Source organism: Rhynchophorus ferrugineus, unplaced genomic scaffold (genome assembly GCF_030347505.1).
Source record: "Rhynchophorus ferrugineus isolate W39M unplaced genomic scaffold, kcgeb_rfMv2 rfM10, whole genome shotgun sequence".
In the NCBI taxonomy this organism is placed as follows: domain Eukaryota; kingdom Metazoa; phylum Arthropoda; class Insecta; order Coleoptera; family Curculionidae; genus Rhynchophorus; species Rhynchophorus ferrugineus.
In genome coordinates, this window is record NW_027472589.1 from 5756007 (window position 1) to 5780992 (window position 24986).

The 24986-nt window shown below is 34.6% G+C and overlaps 1 protein-coding gene across 1 annotated transcript in view; it reads left to right on the top strand.

Moving 5' to 3' along the window:
* Window positions 1–24986, top strand: part of LOC143203374 (uncharacterized) — an 89984-nt gene that overhangs the window by 48434 nt on the left and 16564 nt on the right. The window contains exon 3 of the mRNA XM_076415484.1: window positions 8117–8179. The gene's annotated coding sequence lies outside the window, so the exon portion shown is untranslated. The remainder of the gene's footprint in view (window positions 1–8116; window positions 8180–24986) is intronic.

The window sequence follows — 24986 nt, forward strand, 5'->3', positions numbered from 1 at the left end:
GAATGACTATATGATCAACGACCTGTGATTTTGATGAGATATACTCACATAAAGGACATCTAGTCATATTTAACTGTACTTTTGCTTTCGCAGTGTCAACTGTGCCTAAAATATAACGAATTTGGTAGGGATCTTAATCCAATGTGCAAAATTAAAATAAAAATTCTATAGAAAACGCACCCGGGCGGAATATCTTCATAAATAGTCACAAAGCGCTTATTTAGTAGACAGTAGAACAAATTTAGTAAACAGTACAATAACAAATAAATTATAAAGTACAAAATTCTTAACATTACAAAACAGAACTTCTGACAGGTCAATTGAAAAGTCCACGGCCTACCATAGTAAAACACATTTTTGACAAAAAATTGTTTTATTCAACAAAATTTAGGTAGATGAGGAAGCAATTCGAAGCCCAATCCATAGATTTTTGCCATCGTATTCACTGACTTGCGACACGGTGCATTGTCTTGGTAAAGCAGAACTTCAGAAGCAGTCTTTTTCTTCAAATGCGATCGTTTTTCGGCGATTTCGTCCTTCAAGCGGCCCATTAAGGCTATGTAATGTCGCTGTTGATGATCTTTCCTTTTCCAAGGTACTCAATGAAAATTATTCCGTGCGCCCACGCATCCGCCATCCCAAAATACAGACGCCATAACCTTGCTAGCCAATTGTTGCGTTTTTCCACGCTTTGGAGCGTGTTCATCGTGTGCAGTTCATTCGGATGACTTCGGAGTGAAATGATGGAGGCATGTTTCATCCATTGTCACATATCGACGCAAAACCTCGGGTTTGTTATGTTTAATTATCTTCAAACACTGCTCCGAATCATCAACTCGTCTTTGTTTTTGGTCAAAAGTGATCTAGCGTGGCACCCACTTTGCACAGAGCTTTCTCATACCCAAATATTCGTGAATGACATGATGTACACGTTCAGTTTATATCTGCTATTTCATTCAGTTTCAATTTACGGTCATTCAAAATCATTTTGTGGATTTTTTTTATGTTTTCGTCGGTAACAACCTCTTTTGGGCGTCCAGTTTGGGCGTTCGCCATCTTCGCTGCTCATTTCACCACGTCTAACCTCAGCATACTAAATCTCGATGGTTGATTTTCCTGGGGCGGTGTCTGGAAACTCGGCATCAAGCCAAGTTCTTGCTTCAAATGTATTTTTTCCCTTCAAAAAGCAATATTTTATCAACACGCGAAATTCCTTTTTATGCATTTTTTCACAATAACAAAGTTGCTTCACTCAAAGTACTATAATTCACAAACTAATGATCCGACAGCTGTCAAATTTATACACGCATCTAGGGTTAGGGCTAACTATAGATTTAATTATAGTAGCGCCATCTATACGGCAGGTTGTTATCAGTACCAGAGTTGAACCTCAAAAATAGCCGCTGTAGTTTGATTCTACCTCCCGATTGCTTGTAAATGGCAACGTCGCAAGATAAGTCGGAAACTACCGAAGTTTACCGAATACCGGCTACGATTCTCCAAAATTAGCTACCACTTACTGTCTGACGGCTTCAAACTTCGGAGTGCAGGACAGGTTCAGGTGCGCGAAGCATAATATTCGGAATAAGCGGATAGCGTTCCGCGGCGAGAGTCTTTCGCCTTTCGGTTTGGGACGTTTATTTATGGTACCGGTGGCAAATCTGTCGGTTATCCTGGCGGCGGCAGGAATTTACTGCGTGTTAAAATCGCCATTACCATTGGCTCGGACAAAGTGACGCGAGAAAGGGGTATTAATATGGTGAAATATTCCGGCGACTGCCTACTTTAACATCTAAAAGACTCCCGTTGCTCTTGACAAGCTTTATCTGATCGTCCGACGTTTCCCATTCCACGGAGCAAGCGGTCTTTTCAGCCGGCACATATATTATCGCCGTTTATTTCAATTTATTTCGCATCGTTCGTTATCTCCATTAGACTCGATCGGGTTCGGGGATTGTCTAATTTTTAATTGATGTTTTAACGTTAAATCAAAACACCAGTTAATTTATTGGAAGAGTGGTCCACTCAACTGGTCAAAATTAGCCCTGGACACGTCATTATTGCTACTAAAGTGTGTCGTGATTTATTGACGACATTTTGCCGATGTCAACAATATGCACAGTTTTATTTTAATACATACTATATCGTTTAAAACCATTATGCTGTACTGCTAATATTGTTTTGAATAAATATCAATTAAACGTAACCCAAACATTGCCGTAAAATCTATTTATATTTGTCTGACAGAATATTATAGGGCACTTTATATATACTAGATTATAATTATATTAATATTGCTACAGAGGCTGAATTTGTTCTATTTTATAATATTAATGATCTGAAGGTTGCTTATCCATATCACACACTTCGAGAGATACGCAATGAAGGAACAGTGTGAGAAATATTCTGGTTTTGTTTTCTATAATGTGGGTGCATGGCCACTGATGCTACTTACTTAAACTAAAGAAGTCAAACAACTCATTTTAAACCTTCGAAGATCGAATACAGTTCAGCTGGATCAATCATCTTAAAATTTAAACACAAGATACGAACAGTTTTTACGAAAACTGACAATTAAATGTTCCCGTCTCTGTTATCTTTTTTAACATCGCAATGTGGGAAATAAAAAGAGCAACATGCAAAAATCAACTTTTTATTGCCAAAACATTCATAAAACAAGTTTGTTATACAATAAGTTAAACTTAAACTTAGATACGGAATGAAACTTACATCTCTTTAGGGTTTTCAAGGCATTGATTAAGGTTCAAAACTGCAATGGATTACACCAAACTAATTTCTTCCATAAGTGTAAAACTGGCTGATCATATATAGATGGCCAATACTTTAGCGCCAAACAAGAAGATGCCTTTTCTGACATGAGCAAAATACAATCAGATATGACATAGGGAAGTGTATTGGGACCAGTCCTTTATCTACTCTACACTGGGGACTTAATTCCACACACTACATTCAATGAAAATGTTGCCCCTACCATAACAGATGACACTGCAATTCTAACCATCGGATATAACAACAATGAATCAACTGAGAAGTTAGAAACAGCTATTGCCGAAATACAATGCAATACGAAATAACTTAGTATATATTGACTTCATGGTACATTGGTAACGACAATAATAAGAACCTGAAGGTAGAGACTGTCGATAACCTTATCAAGGACTACGCCAAAAGACATCAACAGAGGCTCTATCAGCACATCAATGGTTTTTTAGCTCTTGTATAATGATGGCGTAGTCAGACGATTAAATAAAGTAAAACTATTTGATCTAGTTCAATGAAGTTATAAATAAAACTCTGTGTATATTAAAAACAATGACCTAGATATTAATCCCAAATTGTCTATCGTAAAAGTTAGTTAATTTACTATATTATTAAGAAGGCTATTCCATTTCGTCTTATATTGAAATAGTTTTAATGATTGTCAAGCCATCCCAGGCAAATCCATCAACAGGAAAGTACTGGCATATGTACATCTTACCTTCTAAGAAACATCAACTAACTAACTTCAAACAACATTAAACATCGAATTCAATGATATCTCAAAGAACTATGACTTTTTGTGTAAACTCCAACTGGACTACACAGCTAACGGAAACATATGACTTATGAGCTGTGGAATGGCCTCGCTACAATTTGTCAACTTTACAGGCTTGACTGAAAAGAGGAATTGTGATAAATATTAAGGAGACGGTATCCAGGACAAATCGTGACGATTTGCATCACTGTTAGTGCTGATGTTCGTGAAATTCTATTCGTGATAATAACTAAACACGATAATAACTCCCCGCAAAGAGGCTGGTGCGCGTTCGCGTTATTATTAATTCCAATTCAGCTGGTGCATCGTGACAGGTGACCGACTCAGGTGTAAACGCTTCCAAAAATACTCGGTTTTACGTAATAATTACGGCGTATAACATTTTTTCCTTCCGCGCGTCCGTGATAAGGCCCCGGACAGGTGGGAAAATGCCGTTTTCCTCCTCGGCTCGTTATGGCCATCATGCTAGTTCACGCCCCAATCAATTTGGCTTCATTAGGTCCGGACCTATTACCACCGCGTCTTATTGTTCTTCTTCTTCTTGGTCGTCGTCGTCGAATGACGCCAGGAAGTGCTGCCGTTTTATTTATGCGTCTCGGAGGCCTGACGACGCGCATTAGCCTTCGGGGGGGTTTGTGGCGGCGGCGGTGGTGATAACTGGGACAGGTGGAACGCTGGGTGGGTCTTGTTTGCTCAGGTCATTATTGGTAGTTTCGTTCGTATTTAACGGTTTGCTACCGAGCCATAAATTATGGAAAGGTTGGATTCTGATGTTGGACGCTAGATAAACGGCGAAGGTGGGTCTATTAAAGCCCACGGTATTGCCTCTGTTTTTATTTCTTTATTTGTTAATTAACATATTTTAAAACCAGGTCTGTCTGTCTTGAATAGCAACGCACACCTAATATCAGTAATCAAATAAAGGGCTAAAGTTTTTTCAGCAGATTAGATTAGACTTTACCAAGGAACTTTACTTTAAAAACCATAGTATACTTCCAACTCGACCTAAGATCAAAGGGATCAGTTTATCAGTCGGTTATAAAGTATATTAGGACTTTTGGTGTTGCACAAGAACATGCAACGCTGTCAAAAGAAAGTTCTTTTATTAATTACCAATTCGTGTAGCTACTTAACCTATGAGAAAAACTTTATGTAGACCTCGAAATCAAATTTCAATCAATAACAAACAAGTACAGCAAAAAATAGTAATAAGGTAATAAAATTCTTTACACACTACTTGCTTACTACTACTTACAGTGCAGTAAATATATTTTACAATATAACGTCTTATTTACTTATATAATATGTCAAAGAATGACAAATTTGAAAGGGCTAAAGTTTTTCCTCAGTACCCATAACATTAAAATTAAATTAGAAAATAGATTATTTGAGTTTAACATTATATCTATATAGTCGTCACGCCTTGACCTATGGATTTTGTTAAATTGATTTTAAAATACCAGTGGCTTAATACACGTTAGACAAAAAGCAGAGCAGATTAGACTGAAGGAACTTTACTTTAAAAACAGAATATACTTCCAACATGACCTAAGATCAAAGGGATTAGTTTATCAGTTATATGAGGACTTATGGTTTTATTAGCACAAGAATATGCACCGCTGCCAAAACAAAGTTCTTTTATTAATTACCAATAATGAAAATTCTTTGTACAATACTTGTTTTATCACTATATATGCTGTATGCTTTCATCATTATTACTCACTAGTTACAGTGCAGTAATTATTATATTTTACAATATAACGTCTTATATACTTATTGTTTTATTCCCTATTATCAGTCATCTACAATTTTATGTGACCAATATTCTAGATTCTAAATAACATAGGTATTGAAACATTCTTAAGACTTACACAGGCTGGTTCAAAATAAACTAATACAAGTAAAAGAAAGAATTTCTTACTATATGGTCTGAAAACAGTCTCTTGAATATATTGAAGTAGAAGTTAACGATTTAAGTTTTTATAGAACCTAAGTTTAGTTATCAAAACTACTTTATATTTACAATACTTTATACTAAAATTAAAGATTTGTAGATATAAAATAATTTAAACATTTTTTATTAATTAAACATGAAATTCGTCGATTCAGTTTCTAATAGTAGATACTCCCACCGTGTTCGCCATACAGTTCAGACATAGAGCTCCTTGATCACTTCTTATTTCGATCTCTGCGAAATTCTCTCAACAAAATTAGGATTCTTTCAAAAGAAGTCTGCAAAAATCACTTTGGTTGGAAATCTACCAGAAACCATAGTGGAGTTTTTCACCTATTCAAAAATCAATTGAGTCTTACTTACTTCAGAGGAAGCCACGAATTCAACAATCTTTTAAGAAGAAGCTCATCTGCCATCTTCAGGTCTTACTTCCTTGTCATATAGATGTATATATATCGTAAATCAATAATTTTGAGATATACTGATTATGATTTACACAGGTGTGTTATTATACACGTGGAGCTTGTGCTTCACGGTCTGTCTTCCGCACCGGATTACCATTCTCGAAATTCGGTCTTTTATATCAGCGAATTATATCGGAATAATGTAGTCGCCTCTCGAATCTCGACCGTTAACTCCGAGCTTTGATATCCAATTAGCAAATGAACTCTTATCGATTCCCGAATCTCTCGGACGGGACATAAAAACCGATAGATGAAATAGTGGCTTGTAAACGGCCGTGGCTTATAGAGATAATCCCATAATTTGTATGTTTAATGTGGACGGTGGCCCGTAAATTCTAATTTGGTGCTTTGGGAAAACTACGAGAGAGCCAGCTTGGAGAGGCGTGAGAAAAAAATAATTACGCCGTGGATTTTTCTTCTTCTCTTTTCTGTCGTTGGTGATTGGGGCGTGGTTTTTTCGTCTGTGTAAGTAAGTACGCGGTTTCGGAGAGGGCATCATTAATGCCTATTTAAATATATTAACAGTTATCTGGGCATTAATTAAATGGAAAAAATATATTTAAAGTTACAAAGAAATAGATACAACACTGCTAATATTTCTAGTACGAAACTACAAACTACAAGATCTTGACGATGTTAAATGCTCAAATTCTTCTTTCATAAAATCCTATTGGTGATATTACTAGAAGCACCATTTGTATTATGAATCCTTAACCTGTTGATGCCGATTTTTTAAATTATTTTAATAATTTTTTTTTGAGACTGATCATTTTTTCTTTTCAACTGTGATTGTTTTTGTTAACATGTCCAACCAACTGTAATTTGAGTATTTGTGTCTATTATTCGAAAGTATATTGAATATCGAATTTAGATCTTTTAACAATCTCATTAAATACGACTCGAAATTTGCTCTAGACAAAGTAGTTGGAGTACCCCGAACTTACAAAACATCTGAAATAATTGGAAACTGAAGCCTCGATTGGTTATGCTCTTTCTTGTTGATGGAAATTTAGTTTTGCTTTTTTATTTTGTTTTATGGTAGGAGAAGGAGATATGCTTAACATGGATTATGGTGAGAAACCATGATTGGTTCTACGGTTTCCTGGTTTTGTTACCTATTCATTCCAGATGAATTACTATAGCACAAAATTTGATGGCAGTGAAGACTTTGAAGCAAAAAACACAAAGCTTAAAAGACATTCACAATATTGTATTTTTACCAACAATTTTTTTATTTTAAAAGCATATGGCTGACCTATAACTGCTTATTAACTACAACTGTCTAGTAGTTTTTCCTTTATATTTTTCTTATAGTCCACATCTAAGATTTCAAATCTAAATTTAATTAGCATTTGTCGGCTTGGTTGGCGCAGTGGTAAAAGCGATAGGGCGGTCCTCCTAATGCTGCGATAGGCGCGGATGCGAATCCTGCTGGGGCATGTTCGTAAATTTATATTTGATTGTTTAATATTTATGATTGTCCTAGGCAAGAGTGCAAAATCCGACAAGGAAAACGATCCCAGTCACGCCAGTAAGTAGGCTGGATAAGAGCCCTTAAACTGTAGGTCCAGTCCAGATCAACCCTCGTTGGTAAAACAAGACTTTAATATATATATATATATATATATATATATATATATATATATATATATATATATATGCTAATTTAATGCTCACGATTTGTCCTTTAATGTCACACCATTTAATTAACCTTAGATCTTTGTGAATGTACACTAATGTCTTCACCATCATATAAATTTATATAAAAACAATTTTGAGCGTCAGTTAAGATTGTTGCCCGGCCAACCACAACATTTTCAGAGGATCATACAAAGTTCTACTTGTTTTTTTAACACGTTCTTTCCATTAGAGCTTAATATCCAGTGTCATGCCCAAGTATTTTACTGCGTTCGTATCCTGAATTACTCTAGAACTTCCAGGTAGTCAAGACCAACAAAAATTAAACTGGAAACTAAAATATGGCGACTCTGTATTTACCACCGACTCATGGTTACCAAATTTCTTATTGAAGAATCTTTTCTTTAAGGATATACGATACAAGAAAATTAGTTACAGCCTATTCTAGCTACAAATACTAAATTAAATATGATTTGATTTTAATCTACGTATTTTCTGTTGCAGATTTATTCATCCTTCATACCGCCCCGGACTATTTTTCTCTGCGCTGTACCCGAATGTTTTAAGGTAGGTTGTTTCGTGTTTTTTTCTCAAAAAGAACCCGAACACTTGTAGCAATAAGGCAAAAGGCGTCGATAAAAAACCGCATATTCGCTTGCAACCTGATCAATAGCAGCCCGTGGCTAGCCAGTCATTTCGTTACAAAAATTGACCTAGTTCCGACGACGTTATTGATGCCCGCGTAATGGACAACCTGTTATCCCTTTCAGGTAAATCGTTACGTAACGCTGGCAGTGGCGGGCGACGCCAAAATCGTCCGGGAAAACTCGAAGGCGCTCGACGACTATCCCACGCCACTGCAACTAATAGAAAACGATTTTTTATCGCTCCCATTACCGGTCGAAACCGCAGGACATATCAATCTTGCGGCATCTAGGACTTGCGGGGGGGTTTTATAATTTTTTTTTCGCCGTCGTCATTTCATCAGTACGCCTGTCGCATACCGAACATCAGCTCGAGTGGAAAATGGTACTACACGATGAGGAGACCTCACTCGTTCTTCGTCGATATCGTTGGCTATCAGTTAATATCTTCTGCGTTTATTTTGTCCGGAGAATTTTACGGTACATCGATAGAATTCATCTTTATATACATATAATTCTTTATTTATACATTCATAACTGGAGCCGGTAGGTGGCGCTGCGACAGAGTTCCAGGGCTTTCTTTTAACTTTCAAACATTCAAACAACAAAATCACTGTACTGTAATATTTTGTTTTATTGTCAAAGTTCAAATAAATAAATTATTCCATCCAAACAGAAGGTTGTTGAGTTCGGTAGTATTCAAGAAAGATTGAAGAATTTAAATAATTCATATAATAGAGCCATATATTACAACCAGATTTATTGGTTAAAATGCGAAGTTAACAACTGTTACCTAATTGTTAAATTCGATGGTTTTGACATGTGTCTACATAAAACAATAGTTTTTTTTATTTAGAATTGTTTAGTTAAGATATTCAGTGTATTTTTTATAGAACACTTGAAACAGTAATTACAACATTCATTACTTTTGTTGTTTAATTAGAAGAAATCTGCTGCTTAAGCTCATCGAACACTTTTAAAACTTATGGTAACGCAGCTCAAAATCAACAAATCAAAGAACTTTCAGCGAATCAAAGAATATGCGATCGGAAAGCCTAAAAATCAGAGAGAAAAATTCCTAATACACAAAATAGTGTCAAAAACCCAGCTACCACAACCTTGGTCCAAGATATACTCGGTGATAAGATATAGCTCAGTAATAATTCTGCTCTCTTACACTATTTTGGTCGTAAAGGTAGCTTTTTTGTGATTAATATCAGAATCACCACTTTTAAGTAATTGAAACTAATACCGAAATATTAGATATGACGTAGAAGCATCTCTGCAAGTCTCAAAAAGGTTTTGATTGACTTCGTCAGCAGAGTTCGGTTACATTATTAGCGTATGGAAACACTCAAAAACTCAATAATATGAAATGGAGCACTATTATTTTGTGTAGAAGAATATCAAAACCATGGAATTTAAGAATTCATATTATAGCAAAAACATTTAAAAATGAAATGGTGGAGGATCTTTTGTTGTATAAAAAAATAATAAAACAGTGGTATGTGTTTTTACAGTACCATTCAAGATAGTCTTTTTGTTAAGCGATATATATCGCTGATAAAAATAGATGTTCTTAATTCGTATTATAGGAAAAAATTTAAAAAGCGAAATGGCGAAGAAGCTTACGTGATATAAAAAATAATAATAAAACGGTTGTATGGACTTTTACAGTACCATTCATGATAGTTTTTATGTTCCATAGGTATCGTTGATAAAAATATATTCTACCCAATTCATATTATAGAATAACTCATCTTTATATACATATAATTCTTTATTTATACATTCATAACTGGAGCCGGTAGGTGGCGCTGCGACAGAGTTCCAGGGTTTTCTTTTAAGTTTCAAATATTCAAACAACAAAGTCACTGTACTGTAATATTTTGTTTTATTGTCAAAGTTCAAATAAATAAATTATTCCATCCAAACAGAAAGTTGTTGAGTTCGGTAGTACGCAAGAAAGATTGAAGAATTTAAATAATTCATATAATAGAGCCATATATTATAACCAGATTTATTGGTTAAAATGCGAAGTTAACAACTGTTACCTAATTGTTAAATTCGATGGTTTTGACATGTGTCTACTTAAAACAATAGTTTTTCATTTAGAATTGTTTAGTTAAGATATTCAGTGTATTTTTTTATAGAACACTTGAAACAGTAATTACAACATTCATTACTTTTGTTATTTAATTAAAAGAAATCTGCTGCTAAAGCTCATCAAACATTTTTAAAACTTATGGTAACGCAGCTCAAAATCAACAAATCAAAGAACTTTCAGCGAATCAAAGAATATGCGATCGGAAAGACCCAAAAATCAGAGAGAACATTTCCTAATACACAAAATAGTGTCAAAAACCCAGCTACCACAACGTTGGTCCAAGATAAACTCGGTGATAAGATATAGCTCAGTAATAATTCTTTCTTATCTATTTTTCCCATTTCTGAAAGTTTTCCCTTGAGTCCAGGTCTTTTCTTGTTATTTCTCTTATCTCTTATCTGATACCATACTATTAGTTTGTCACTTAACTGAACAGTTAAGTCATTTTCTCTAGGTCTCATTAGATCTTCTCTATAACATCCAATGTTGATGAATTTTTATTATGGATTTTAATGAGTATTCTGTTTCTTGGACATAATTCATAACTCACACTTAATTGTAAAAAAGAACCCGTGAATAGTTTGCGTGAATGTGTGAATAGAATAGATTTTTTGTATCTGATTAATTTGTCTTTATTGTTTCATAATAAGTTTCTATTTTGTTTGCATATTTTTATATTATTTTCTACATTTCAACATTTTTTTATTTGTTATGTTTATATATACATACATATATATATATATATATATATATATATATATATATATATATATATATATATATGTATGATCTTTGAACAGTGGTGTGTAATGTTTTTAATGTATTTTCTGTACTGATTCTTTCGCCATATCAGTTGTATACCTAGGTTTTCTCTCATAATAGTTTTGTAAGTATATTGATCTTTCATTTCTTGAATTTAATTTATGACACGGGCAGATATAAATAATATTATGTAAATAGTATATATTTTGTTTGTAATTTGTTTATTATCTTCTATTTCTAGATATTTGAAACTTCCAAGACTTTTATATTGTTATAGCCAGTCAATTTTCTGCCAGCTTTTTCTAATTTTTTTTATGATAGCTTATAACGCCTTTTCCTTGCTGTGGCGTCTCTTGTAATTTGGTGATCAATGAAAACGATCATGAATAATCTCCAGATTTCCGGTTCTTTGAATTAGACGGACCGAACCAAACATAATACGTAAGTCATAACGTTAGAATCGTAATATAAACATTCTTTAACCGTCGCTTCGGATGGAAACAGTTACGCCGTTAATAATAGAAAACATAAAAGCGCTAAACTGTCATTAAATTCCATTCCATCGGAACTTTATTGGATGCGTTCAAGAACCACCTGTTGACGATGGCCGGAGATCATTTGCATAAGACCAACGTAAAAATTTCATGTGACACCTTTGGATCCGTCTCCTCCTCTCCCCGTACACCGTCGAGACGTAAACATCGACACCCGCGGAGCCGTGAAGGACCATCTACCATCTAGATGAAAACCCGCCGCCGTCTTATTGATTTCCGCGGGCCAAATCGGAAGACACCTGCTGTCCGGAGGAAAAACGATTGATTTTCCATCATTCCGCTCTCTTTTTCTTTCTCTCTCTCTCGCCGCGTCACGTTTACAGATCCTAATCTGAGGATTCTTCGGGGGGTTGAAAACGCCGTGTAATTGATGGCGGTAGAGACCAGCGCTCGACTGTTTTATTGTTCGTGGGGTTTGATGTATTTTATGGCTGTGGTGTTTTTATGACTTAATTTCGGGTTTTTATTGCGCGGATCTAGGACCCGTCGACCGGTCGTTCAACGCATTCTTTCCCATGAATATCACGCGGTGCTTTCGTTGGCTGTAGCTCTAAATTAACTCTAAACATATCGGCCACAGTGTTGCTACTAATTTTTGTGCAAATATCAGTTTGGTTATCGGTATACGATCTTATTTGCTATTTCTAAAGCTTTGTGTACAAAATGTGAATAATTTCTAAGTAATCTTCTTCATTTGAGGCAAACATTGATTCCTAGAGTCATTTCTAGAAATATACGAGCGATCCAAACCAGAATTCAGATTATTTTCATGATCCAAATGAGCAATTGTCACATATTTCCCATTATTAAGGAAAACAAACTTTTTCTATCATATATGATCGTAATTTTTTGAAAATATCACTTTATTTATCAATATATTGGGTTATATAACCAATCTAATTTTTCTTTCATATTTCTAAACTTGTTTTAATATGTTTCTTTTAAAAAACAGAATTTGTTTACGGCGTTTCGTTAGTTAATCAAATTTCTGTATACTGTATCACTTTATAAACAATTCAAGACTCTTTTGATATAACTGGGCATTTAAGACGAATGGTTGGGATAGAATCTTTGTAGTAAGAAAATATTGTTTCAAAATATTAGTTTATTTATCGATATATTGAGAGATGTATGAATGGAAACAATCTAATTCTGCTCTATAATTTTACTTTATATTTTCTTCGTTTAATCTTCATCACGTTTGTAATACACTTTCTGGTGTTAAAAAGCGAAAATAATTTTGTTTATTGTTATATATTGAGATACGTGACCAAATTATTTTTTATTTATATTTATAAGTTTTGCTGATATGTTGGTCTTAAAAAAGGCTTTATCTTCATTTAAATCGAACAATATTGATATAATTTTGTGGTCCAGACGGATGATCGTCAGAGGTTTTTTGGTATTAAGGATTAGAAATGTTATGCATCATTCCCAAAACAATAGATAGATGAGCAACATTGAAAATACCAAAATGATAAATTACTGTCCATAGCTCGATAACCACTTTCAATATTTAATATTTATACGTTTATATTGATTTTTCAATGTAACTATAATTAAAAAGGAACAATAAGTTTTCAGTATGGAGCTACAAATCCTTTAAAACCACCCCACAGTCATGTTTATCATATATATAACAGAGATTAATTTAGGTAACATTTTGCTATAATCCTTACAATAGGAATGATAAAGAAACAGTATCTTAATGATGAACTGAGTACTTAATAGAAAGACACGCCATTTTCAGACCTACCACGCTGATTCTGCACACTTCCTATCCAATATCGAGCTCGAATCTTGTAGAATCGATGCCGATACTGATTTATTGATATCGATCGAGTGTTAAACGCGAAGATTTTAATTGAAATCCTCTGTTTTACCTTAACAAAAAAAAGACCAGCTTCGTTGCCGCCCAGTGATTAATTGATATAAATGTCCCCATTTACTGATTTAATTGATTTGTTCTGCAAGTACAAGGATCCTGTTGGATGTAGGTACGGTTTCCTGGTTGATATCGCATCGCTCGACGACCAATTACGCCGATTCCGACTTCTGCCTGTTCAATATTTATAATGCGCGTTGGTCGGGTTAATGTTTACCAATCATAATCATCGCTAATAGTTCCTACCATCAATTTTCTCTTCTGTCGGTCCGATACCATCATCGGCATCTTCAGTTTCGCCTCAACTATTAATTGCTTCGTTTATACGTCGGGGCATCAATCAAATCGGACAATGAATTTCTGAATAATTACGCGGTAATTGATAATGTTGGTAACGATAATCAACATAAATATTTGTTTGGGTACTAAAAAGGACTGAGTCCAATAAAAATGGTTCCGAGAACGAAAACAAGAACCCTGGTTAATAATTATTCGGTTATCGGTTATGGCTTCATAGTTGTTACATTCCTAATCCTTATACGAGCCATCGCGTTATCTGTAATTGAAATGACACGCTCCTTCTAAGGGCATTTTACTAAAAGCGTCTAGTTATAAGTGCGAAATCTGATCAATATTTATCGATTGTTCTGGCCCGATGTAACGTGACGAATAAAGTCGTTTATTTGTTTTCTTCGGCGTTTATAGGCGAAGTGGACTTTTTCCGATGGACGCCCGATTCAGATCGAGCGCGTACCTCTTCCGGGAACGGTGGCGATGGACGTGAGCATTTCTCCGAGTGCCCGGAACGGCTAGGTGAAGATTTACGATCGACGATGGCCCTCGGGCGTCTGATTTCAACGCCAATCGGCACCGGACGGTGGCCATATGCGTCCGTTCGCAGAAGTGCTGCCACCTGACCGGCATTTTTCGAATTCTACGGTAATTATCGACGAGCTTAATTACCGGCCGACGCCGCCATTGCCATTTCGGTGACGCGCAACTATGTAAAACGTTTTGTTTTTCAAGGAGCGAGGTCTCGGAACCGCGGGTCCGGCACGCCGTCGTCGTCGTCTATCCGGACAAAGGGTTCTCCTTTACCAAATCCGTACCGCCGCCTACCGTGATTAGTCTTATACAGCGATGATGAAAAAATGGCGAATGCGCCTTTTTCTATTACATTTTTGTCGTCTACCGTTCCATGCAGTACGGAAATTTTACATTGAGAGCATTTTATGTGTCATAAAAGTACGTCTAGAAAAATTTTACCATGTTATATCAATCAGAGTTTATGTAGTGATATAATGGCGAATGCGTTTACGAATATTTTTTAAAGACCAATTCTTTAGGTTTTTTTTTCGTTTTTTTTCTCTCTATTTCTTTTTACTTTTTATTATTTTAATATTTTCTTCACTCATAGAATACATTTTACTATTATCAGATATTTCATACATTTTTTTAAATTAATTACGTCTTAATGTTTACAAATCTTACAAATTAATTTATTACTACTCTTCTGTTATAGTAGTTGTTGAAACTAAAACCGACAACTGTGATATGATGAAGTAGCATCACTATAGCTTTTTAAATGTATTTGATGGGCCTCGGCAGCCACTTTCTTCCAACCAAACAACAAAAGCAAAGTATGCCCATGATTAGCGTCATTAGACACTGAATAAACCCAATAAAACAAATGGAATATTGTTGTTCTATATAGAAAAATGCATAAAATCTCAAATATAACAGATAGGATAGGCTGTGTAACAACAATAGTTATCGCTGATCAAAATGCATGCAAGCACTTAATATAATTGGTAATAATATTCTAATATAGCAGTAAAAATGCTCAAAATATCATTTCATCACAATATTTTCTCGATATTTTTATATAAACGCGATATCTTCATACTTAAAATTACTTTCTAATTCTATAGAATTACTTCTATACTTAATTTGACGTCATGTGATGTGTGCAGCTTCCAAGGAGAAATTATTCAAGAAAGAAACTGCTGTTCTTTTTTTATTACTAAGACATTGGTCATTATAATATATTTGAGCTCGAAACATTTTTATTGTTAAAAATAACAATAGACAGTTATAAGTAATAATAAAATGGTGAATGCGCTTTTAAAAAATATTTTAAATAATTTCTTGTAATATAACATTGTTTTTATATCGCGTACGGTTGGAAAACTATAACGTAACGATAACTGTCTGTAAAAGGATGTTGTTTCGATGAATATTTCCCCGGTATCGGATACGGAATTGTAATTTTAAATGAAGCAAATTGTAATGTGATTATTAGCCATAAATATGAAAATAAAAGGAATTACGGCGAACGTTCCTATGAAGACGTCCCCTGCGCGTATTCGAGCGTGACGTCGATGCGATCGGGCGTCCAGCAGCCTGTGTCCACGATCTGAATTTATTTACTCAGCTAATGTCGAATAACTGTACCGTTTTGACCGCGGTACTTATTACTATTATTTAGTGGTATATATTCTTATTACGAGATTATTATATTTAGGCCGCTTCTAAATCAAAGGTGGCCAGGCGAGCGTAACTTTTTATTACGGAAACTCCGCGGGCTCCGAGAGCAGTTAATTTTTAATAAGGCATCATCGCCGGCCACGGAATGGCCGGTTAGAAAGGACCGCGATGATGGCACACAGTACCACCACCGACCAGAACTATTAGTTCTGCGGATCTGAGTCGTCGCTTCTCGGAACCAGCCTCAATTATCACTATTACTTGCGTTTTTTTTCGTCGTATCGACCGGGAGAGAGAGAGAGAGAGAGAGAGACCGAGGGCAGAAACATCGTTTAAAGTGCGCACTTTGATTTTAACTATATATAAAAATCAATGGGAAACGACTCACTACCGTATTTCTTTGTTAATTCGACGGGATCGGCTCGGTCTTTCTTCCTCAAACCATCTGCGGACGTTCTTTCTAGTCAATTATCGTGTTCGATGCTGTTTGCGATTATAATTATACCTTAATGCGAAAATGGCGAATGCGCTTTTATATTTTATAATAATAAAGTGGCGAAGGCGAATCTCAAAAAATCTACTGTTTGAATTTTGTTTAAAAGTGAACTATCTAAATACATAGTTATCATAAAATTTAATTTATTTTTAATCAGAAATCGATTATTGGTTATCATTTTCTTAAACTTCTTCCCATCTTTCCGGCAAGAACCATCGATCCATTTTTGCGATTCGAGCCACAACTGTTTAGTAGGATAACTTTGCGTGTATTACTCGCTATTGCTGGTGTTTTTTACAACAATAGGTCCGTCAGTTTATGTTACTAGACATTTAGTAAGAGTTTCGTGATTCGGTGTCAATCTGGATCGCTTTCCCGAACTAACCCAAGATTTTTTACCTTTGGGAATGTCGCGATACATCCATTTTTCATCGTCAGTAACCATACGCCGAAGAAAACTGTTCTTTTTTAATATATTGTCAACTTCCCCACGTTTGAATATTTTTCATGGCACGTCAAGTTTTGGAAATAGTTGATTTATGAACTGCTAGCTGTCTGAAGATTCTCTTAACAGTTTGTACTGGGTTTTCATTCAATAAGCCTTTCAGGTCAATGTCTTGCTCTGCTCTCTTACATTATTTTGGTCGTAAAGGTAGATTTTTTGTGATTAATATCAGAATCACCACTTTTAAGTAATTGAAACTAATACCGAAATATTAGATATGACGTAGAAGCATATCTGTAAGTCTCAAAAAGGTTTTGATTGGCTTCGTCAGCAGAGTTCGGTTACATTATTAGCTTATGGAAACACTGAAAAACTCAATAATATGAAATGGAGCACTATTATTTTGTGTAGAAGAATGCCAAAAACCATGGAATTTGACAATTCATATTATAGGAAAAACATTTTAAAATGAAATGGCGGAGGATCTTTTGTTGTATAAAAAAAATAATAAAACAGTGGTATGTGTTTTTACAGTACCATTCAAGATAGTCTTTTTGATCAGCGATATATATCGCTGATAAAAATAGATGTTCTTAATTCGTATTATAGGAAAAAATTTAAACAACGAAATGGGGAAGAAGCTTTCGTGATATAATAAATAATAATAAAACGGTGGTATGGACTTTTACAGTACCATTCAAGATAGTCTTTATGTTCTATAGGTATATATCGTTGATAAAATTATATTCTACCCAATTCATATTATAGGAAACAAATTTCAATAGTTAAATGGCGAAGGAGCTTTCTTGATATAAAAAAATTATAAAAAAACGGCGGTATGGACTTTCTCAGTACCAAGTTTCGAGATAATCTCTATGTTAACATCGTGAGAGAGCACGCCAACGCCGTGGAATACCCGACCCGTTTGAAATAAGCCTCGCGACATGGAATTTGACTTTGTAAAACTATCTGGAACAAGTGGACGATTTGTATATGCGGAATAGCGTCGACCGGGTGGGCGATGATACGTCCAAATTGACCGGAGCGTCACGGCACGTCCACCCCGAAATAGCCGTATTCCAGATTTAAGCGTCCCGCGGAAGAACGTCTAGAGACTGTGGGTGGATGATGCCGGTAATTTTAGTCGCAGACGACGGACTATCTGGAGTACATCGGGAGTGAATAATTGATGCCGTCCATCTGTCGGTGGGGAATTTGAAGGAGGTGTAACGTTCAGAGAAAAAATATGAACATTCCCAGACATCACCTGTTCCTTATTTTTCTGGATAAATATAGGGGATGGACAAAATAATATGAACACCTGAAATATTTACATCAGTTTGCAATTAATCGCGAAATAGATTCGTAGAGTGCCTGTATAATTTCCAGCGGAATGTTCCAACGGATAAAACAGTCGCCAATTGGTTTAATTATGTTGATGTCTGGTAATTGTCCTGGCCAACGAAGATGTTTGATAATATTTCCATATTCCTCAAGTCAAGATTGAACTTTTCTAGTTGCATCTACAGTCACACTGTTATATGATAGGGAATTTGAAGGAGGCGTAACGTTCAAAGAAAAAATATGAACATTCCCACACATCACCTGTCAGAAATATAGGGTATGGACAAAATAATATGAACACTTGATATATGTATATATATACATATGTATATATTATATATATATATAAATATATATATATATATATACAATATTTATTTATTTATAAGGTGTTGAGGCAGCATTTGCTCTTAAAAAAAGCTGCAATTTTTCGCGGAACAGATTCGTAGAGTGTCTGAATATATCCCAGCGCAATGTTCCAAGGGATGAAACATCCGCCAAATGGTTCAATTAGGTTGAGGTTTAGTGATTGTGCTGGCCTAGGAATATTTTTGATGATATTTCGAGTTACGTTCCGAGAAAAAATATGAACGCTCCCAGACATCAGCTGTATCATATTTTTCTGGATAAATACAGGGGATGGACAAAATAATCAACCTGAACATATGCACAACATTTATTTATTTATAAGGTGTTGAGGTAGCATTTGCTCTTAAAACAGCTGCATTTATTCGCGGAATAGCGTAGTGTCTGAATAGTTTCCAACGGATGAAACATATGTTAGATATTCTGTCGTACAAGTGACTGATGAGTTCTGCTGTCGCATTTCACCGAACGCTTGTTTTAACCGTTGCAACAACAAAGCGCATAATCGTTATTTCGTCTATCCCCTGTATATCTGACTGATCTGTAACCAGCTGTACATTTTTGCCTATATCGTCCTTGGTATTTCTCATAGTAATAATCCGGATAAATCACCTGGATAGCGTATGCGTGGGTCAGTCCCTGTCTGTGATCTATCGAAGGACGATTTTTGCTGGCAAAAAACGAACCGCATATTTCACCGCCTGTCTCCACGGTCTGGGCAGGTGAGTAACTGTTGTGGGTTTCTGTGTTTGTAATGGCATCAGAATTAGCTCTTGACGATCTCGGCGATGTTAATTATTGCTTCTAATGGGTTACGGTTATTATAATTAATCGATCTGTTATCGGAATCGTCTTTTTGGTTAGTTACTGTTCGTAAAAGTAATTTAGAATGTTAAAATGTACGTAAAATGTCATGCCAAATTAATTAATGTACTTTTTTACGCAAAGAAGTGAATTTAGTTTTAAAATCAATTGATTTTATTGTTTTCTTACATCAGAGGAGTAGTTTTAACTTTTACCCTTTATTTTCTGCATTTTCTTTAAAATAATAATGTTTTTGTTCTTTATTTTGGGAAAAAATCTGGTTTGTGTAGTTATTCGTATAATAAGTTAAATCTTAATATTATCAGACTTTTTCACTTTGCTATTGAAAAGGTATAGAATTTCGAATTTATTTTGAAATGAGATCTTCCTATTTCTTTTTTTTTTGTGCACATAGTCAGGAAAATTGGTGATTCCTCGCCATTTTGAAACACTTTCTTCCTCTTGTAGTAAAAACAAAAATAACTAATGAATGTATGAGGGTTATATAAAAGTTGAAACCAAATTGAATTCTATAATTGTTTCTTGACTATTGGCAGCGGTAAATTTGGTTTAATTTTTGAAAACATAAAGGTTTATATAAAATTTCAAGCCAAATCAGGTGGCTATGACGCCAGTATTTATTGGCTATTTGTAGTAATTTAGAACACTTGAAAAACGAGATTTATAGTCAACATCCCATAAATTGTTGGACGAATAATGAAAATGATAATTACATTATTTTCATTACCTCAATTTATTATTTATTTTTCCCTATAATCACTGAGGAACATTGGCAATTTTTATCATTTTCTTGTTTCTGTGACGTAAATAACAATACACTAATAAATATGTCAGTAGTTATGTGAAGCTGAAGCTAAATTATATTGTATAATTGATTGCTCACTATTCGTAACAGTATGAAATGTAAAAAGTATAATGTAATATTGATAAAAATGTTTTAAACTATGGTTTTGTCTGTAACTCATAGGATAATAGTTTTAGGTGACTTAAGAAACGATATCATAAAAAAAACGAGACCTTTACAAAATTTGATGTCAAATTAGGTGATAATATTGCTTTTTTATAATCTCGTCAGAATATATAGGCCTAAAACAAGTATGTTGGCAATTTTCTTGTTTCTGTAATATAAATAACAATACACTTACGAATATATTAGTCTATATGTGAAATTGGAGGCAAATTATGTATTGCAATTGATTCTTGACTATCTCTAACAGTTCAAAATATGATAAAAATGTTTTTAGACTGTAACTTGCAGGATAATATTTTTAGGTGACTTTAAGAGCGATATAATAAAAAAAACGAGACTTCTACAACATTTAATGTCAATTTATATGGTAACATTGCTTTTTTTATAATCTGGCGAAGAGATCTGTGTATAGAGACGCCGACTGAACGTTTTCATTGATATTCCACTCACGTGGTAATTTTAAAACACATCGTATGGCCGCTCCGAAACGGACCAGTCTCGTTGTCGCTGCCATTTTTCCAGTGGGTGGTTTTTGTAGTCGCGAAATCGGTCAGCGAATGATATTTTCATTTATTCCGCCGGTTGTTTTGTGGAGAAAACGACAAGAAGCCGATGCCGATAACTCGTATTGGTTTAGACCGGGCGAGAGGATGCGGTAAAATACTTTCAGTCACGATAAGACGGAACCAAAGCCGCAGCTTCGGCTTTATCGACTCTCCCACAACTCGCGACTATTTCGTTTCTTGGTTTCGTAGAAATCTGGACTCGGACGTGTTAGGTATTGCGCAACTAGCTTTCGTTGTGTTCTTATCTACGGAAACTGTATGATATTCATTTCTACGCCTTTATCATAGATGAATCTTGAAGAAATAACAATAACTAAAATAAGCTATATTACATTAATTTGTATGCTTTAATACACAACTATTTTAGATTAAAATGTTGAAATTATATCGATTGTCAACCTATGACTAAAATGTTCTGAAATAATAGTACGTATTGATCGCAAATACATTAACCAAGAAATACAATAGTATGTTGAGCGCTCCAAAAAAAACGGAAAACAACACGATAACAGTTCTTTAACATTTATAATGTTTAAAATCACAACGTATCACACCCAATCACAATAAGTATCAAAACACAACAATCTAGAAAAACAAATAACAGGTCAATTGAAAGGTCTCCGACCTGACACATAGATGGCGCTACTAGAATTAAATCCATATATTTTTAGTTAGCCCTAACCCTCAAAAGATACGTGTATAAATTTGACAGCTGTCGGATCATTAGTTTGTGAATTATAGCATTTTCAGTGAAGCAACTTTTGTTATTGTGAAAAAAGTCGATAAAAAGCAATTTCGCATGTTGATAAAATATTGCTTTTCGAGGGGAAAAAATACAGTTGAAGCAAAAAATTGGCTTGATGCCGAGTTTCTGGACACTGCCACAGGAAAATCAACCATCAAGGATTGGTATGCTAAGTTTAGACTTGGTGAAATGAGCGCCGAAGATAGTGAACGCACTAGACGCCCAAAAGAGCTTGTTACCGACGAAAACATTTAAAAAATCCACAAAATGATTTTGAATTACTGTAAAATGAAATTGAAGGAAATAGAAGACACTCTCAAGATATCAACTGAACGTGTACATCATATCATTCACGAATATTTGGGTATGAGAAAGCTCTGTGCAAAGTGAGTGCCGCGCGAGCTCACTTTTGACCAAAAACAACGACGAATTGTGATTCGAAGCAATTTTTGAAGATGATCAAGCATAATAAACCCGAGTTTATGCGTCGATATGTAACAATGGATGAAACATGGCTCCATCATTTTACTTCAAAGTCCAATCGACAGTCATCCGAGCGGACTGCACACGATGAACCCGCTCCAAAGCGTGGGAAAGCGCAACAGTCGGCTATGGCGTCTATATTTTGCGATGCTCATGGACTGCCTTGAAAAAGGAAGGACCATCAACAGCGACTATCACAAAGCATTATTGGACCGTTTGAAGGACCATGTCACAAGCACCGTGTCACAAGTCAGTGAAAACGATGAACCGTATTCTCCATATCTGGCCCCTAGCGACTATTTCCTGTTCTTAGATCTCAAAAGAATGCTCGTTGGAAAGAAATTTTCATCGAATGAAAAGGTGATCGCCGAAACTGAGGCCTATTTTGAAGCAAAGGACAAATCGTACCAGAAAAATGGTATCGAAAAGTTGGAGAGTCGCTATAATCAGTGTATCACCCTTGAAGGTAATTATGTTGAATAAAGAAGAACTAATTTTGCCAAAAAATTTGTTTTACTATAGTAGACCGGGAATTTTCAATTGACCTGTTATTATAGCACAAAATAATAAGGACGATGTATTGAACCTTCAGGAATTACGTTATCCCGTTAAAGATATAGTAAAATTGTCAGAACGCGGTCTAAGATACCGTAACAATTGTCGACTAAACTCCTTTGTTGCTATTATCTCGATCTCGCCAGCAGAACAGATCGTTTTTGAGAATGGTGTAATAGAAAATGTATCAATCGGCCACACCATAATAACATTAACTTTTCCAACAATCGCAACGATAGAACCGATATAATTATTAATAAACCGATCGGATTTTTTGTACCCGGTGCGCACCCGGCCGGTTCTAAACCGACTCTCGATCGTATTTTCGTAATTATTATTGTATCATAGGGGGAGAGACAAGTAGTTCCATTATTTACTTTAGATAAAAATCTTCGGTTTGGATCGTAGTCCGGCCTTCGATCTGAGAACGAACGGTATCGCGAGGCAATTTCGCGTTATTAGACAAATTGGTGGTTGCCAGTTATGGAACCACTCTGGTTCTGTTGTCTCCTTTTTTTCTATTTCCTCCTGTCGACGCGAGCAAACAGAGGAAGCCGAAAAAAAACAATACAGATTAGCCGAGATGGGAATCATCGTTTATTATCTACAATTTTGGCTGGTCCAACATTAATATTATATATATTACGTATGGTATTTGATTTTAAAGGTTTTTTAGATGGTGATTTTGTAAAAAAAATATTCTTCAATACTTATAAGTTGAAACAAATAATTTTTTTGGTCATTAATGTTTATTAACAATATATATTAGTGATATATTAATTGACCGCTGCAAATTATGTTAACCACTCGAATTTATACGCTAATTACTTCGATTTTACTTATATACTAATTACTAGTGTATTGGATTAAGGTATTTTTAAAATTGCTTGTGGTCAGAGAATTTCCCAGTTTCATTCCAAATTTTGTTCTTTGATGTTTGCAAGATCTTGAAGATCTTGCGTCGCTTATCTGTTTCCATAACGTTGGTAACAAGATTAAATTAGTTTGGAATAAGAAAATTGAGTCTGTTTGGCTAAAGACGCCGTTCTTTTATTTTTTAATTAATTGCATCTTACATTAGGTATGCTTAGTACAATATTAATTTACAAATTAATGTATTACTACATTTCTGTTGTACTTTCATTGATACACAAGTAAAGCGACGAAGAACCAAATTTAAGAGTAATACTTATACGTTATGAAAGTTCATGTTGTTTGGTTCGCTTCAATATTCTAATTTCCAGTTGTCCAGTAGCTGTATTGCTTGCACGTTGCTGAGATTTAGTAACCTTCTTCCATGTTTAAGGAGAAATCTTGGATAACTTCGTAAATCCATTTGCAGCTCTTCGTTGATTACGTAGCGATAGACAGTTGGATTCCTGTTGGATTCAATATTCTAATGTAACCCCATATTTACACTATGTAGGTCCAAATTTTCTTGATCAATGACATTTTTGTCTTCCTAAGATTGTTAACAATACATTTCATTAGTAATTTTAAAGTAGGTAGAAAATTAATTCTGTTTTTCGTGTTTATAACTTGAATAAACTTTTTTTGAAATATCTATTAATATTTTTAAAAGATATTGTATGTAACGATATAATTTTACTAATACTATTGCTCTTTCATTGTTTTTACTTGACAAAAGGAACTATACCTTGAAACAACTCAATTTCTATTGTTTATGAGATTGTAAGGGATATCTGTAGAATTTGGAGAACTTTTTTTCCATTCCCAATATAACTTTTAATATTTTCTCATATTCATTGTTTTTGTTTCCTTCTCTTAGATATTTTTGGCTTCTTTTCCTTTTTCATTAAATGTTCTTTGATGTAACCTAATCTTCCATTAATGCTTCGTTCCAATATATTTTTAATTTACTCAGTATCGTTTGATGTCTGTTGGGTATATACGTTGTTTTCCCTTATTCTATCTTATTTCGATTTTATTATTTTTAATCCTATTGTAGAGCTCTATTATCTTTCCATAATTATTGTTTATATTTTTTGTTCTTTTTTCGTTTATTGTTAAGTCTACTTGTATCTTTCATGTGATTCGTTGTCAGTATTTTATTTTGTCTTAGAAAAATTTTCCTCCACAGATAACAAGCCATTATATTTTCTCGATATTTCTTGCATTA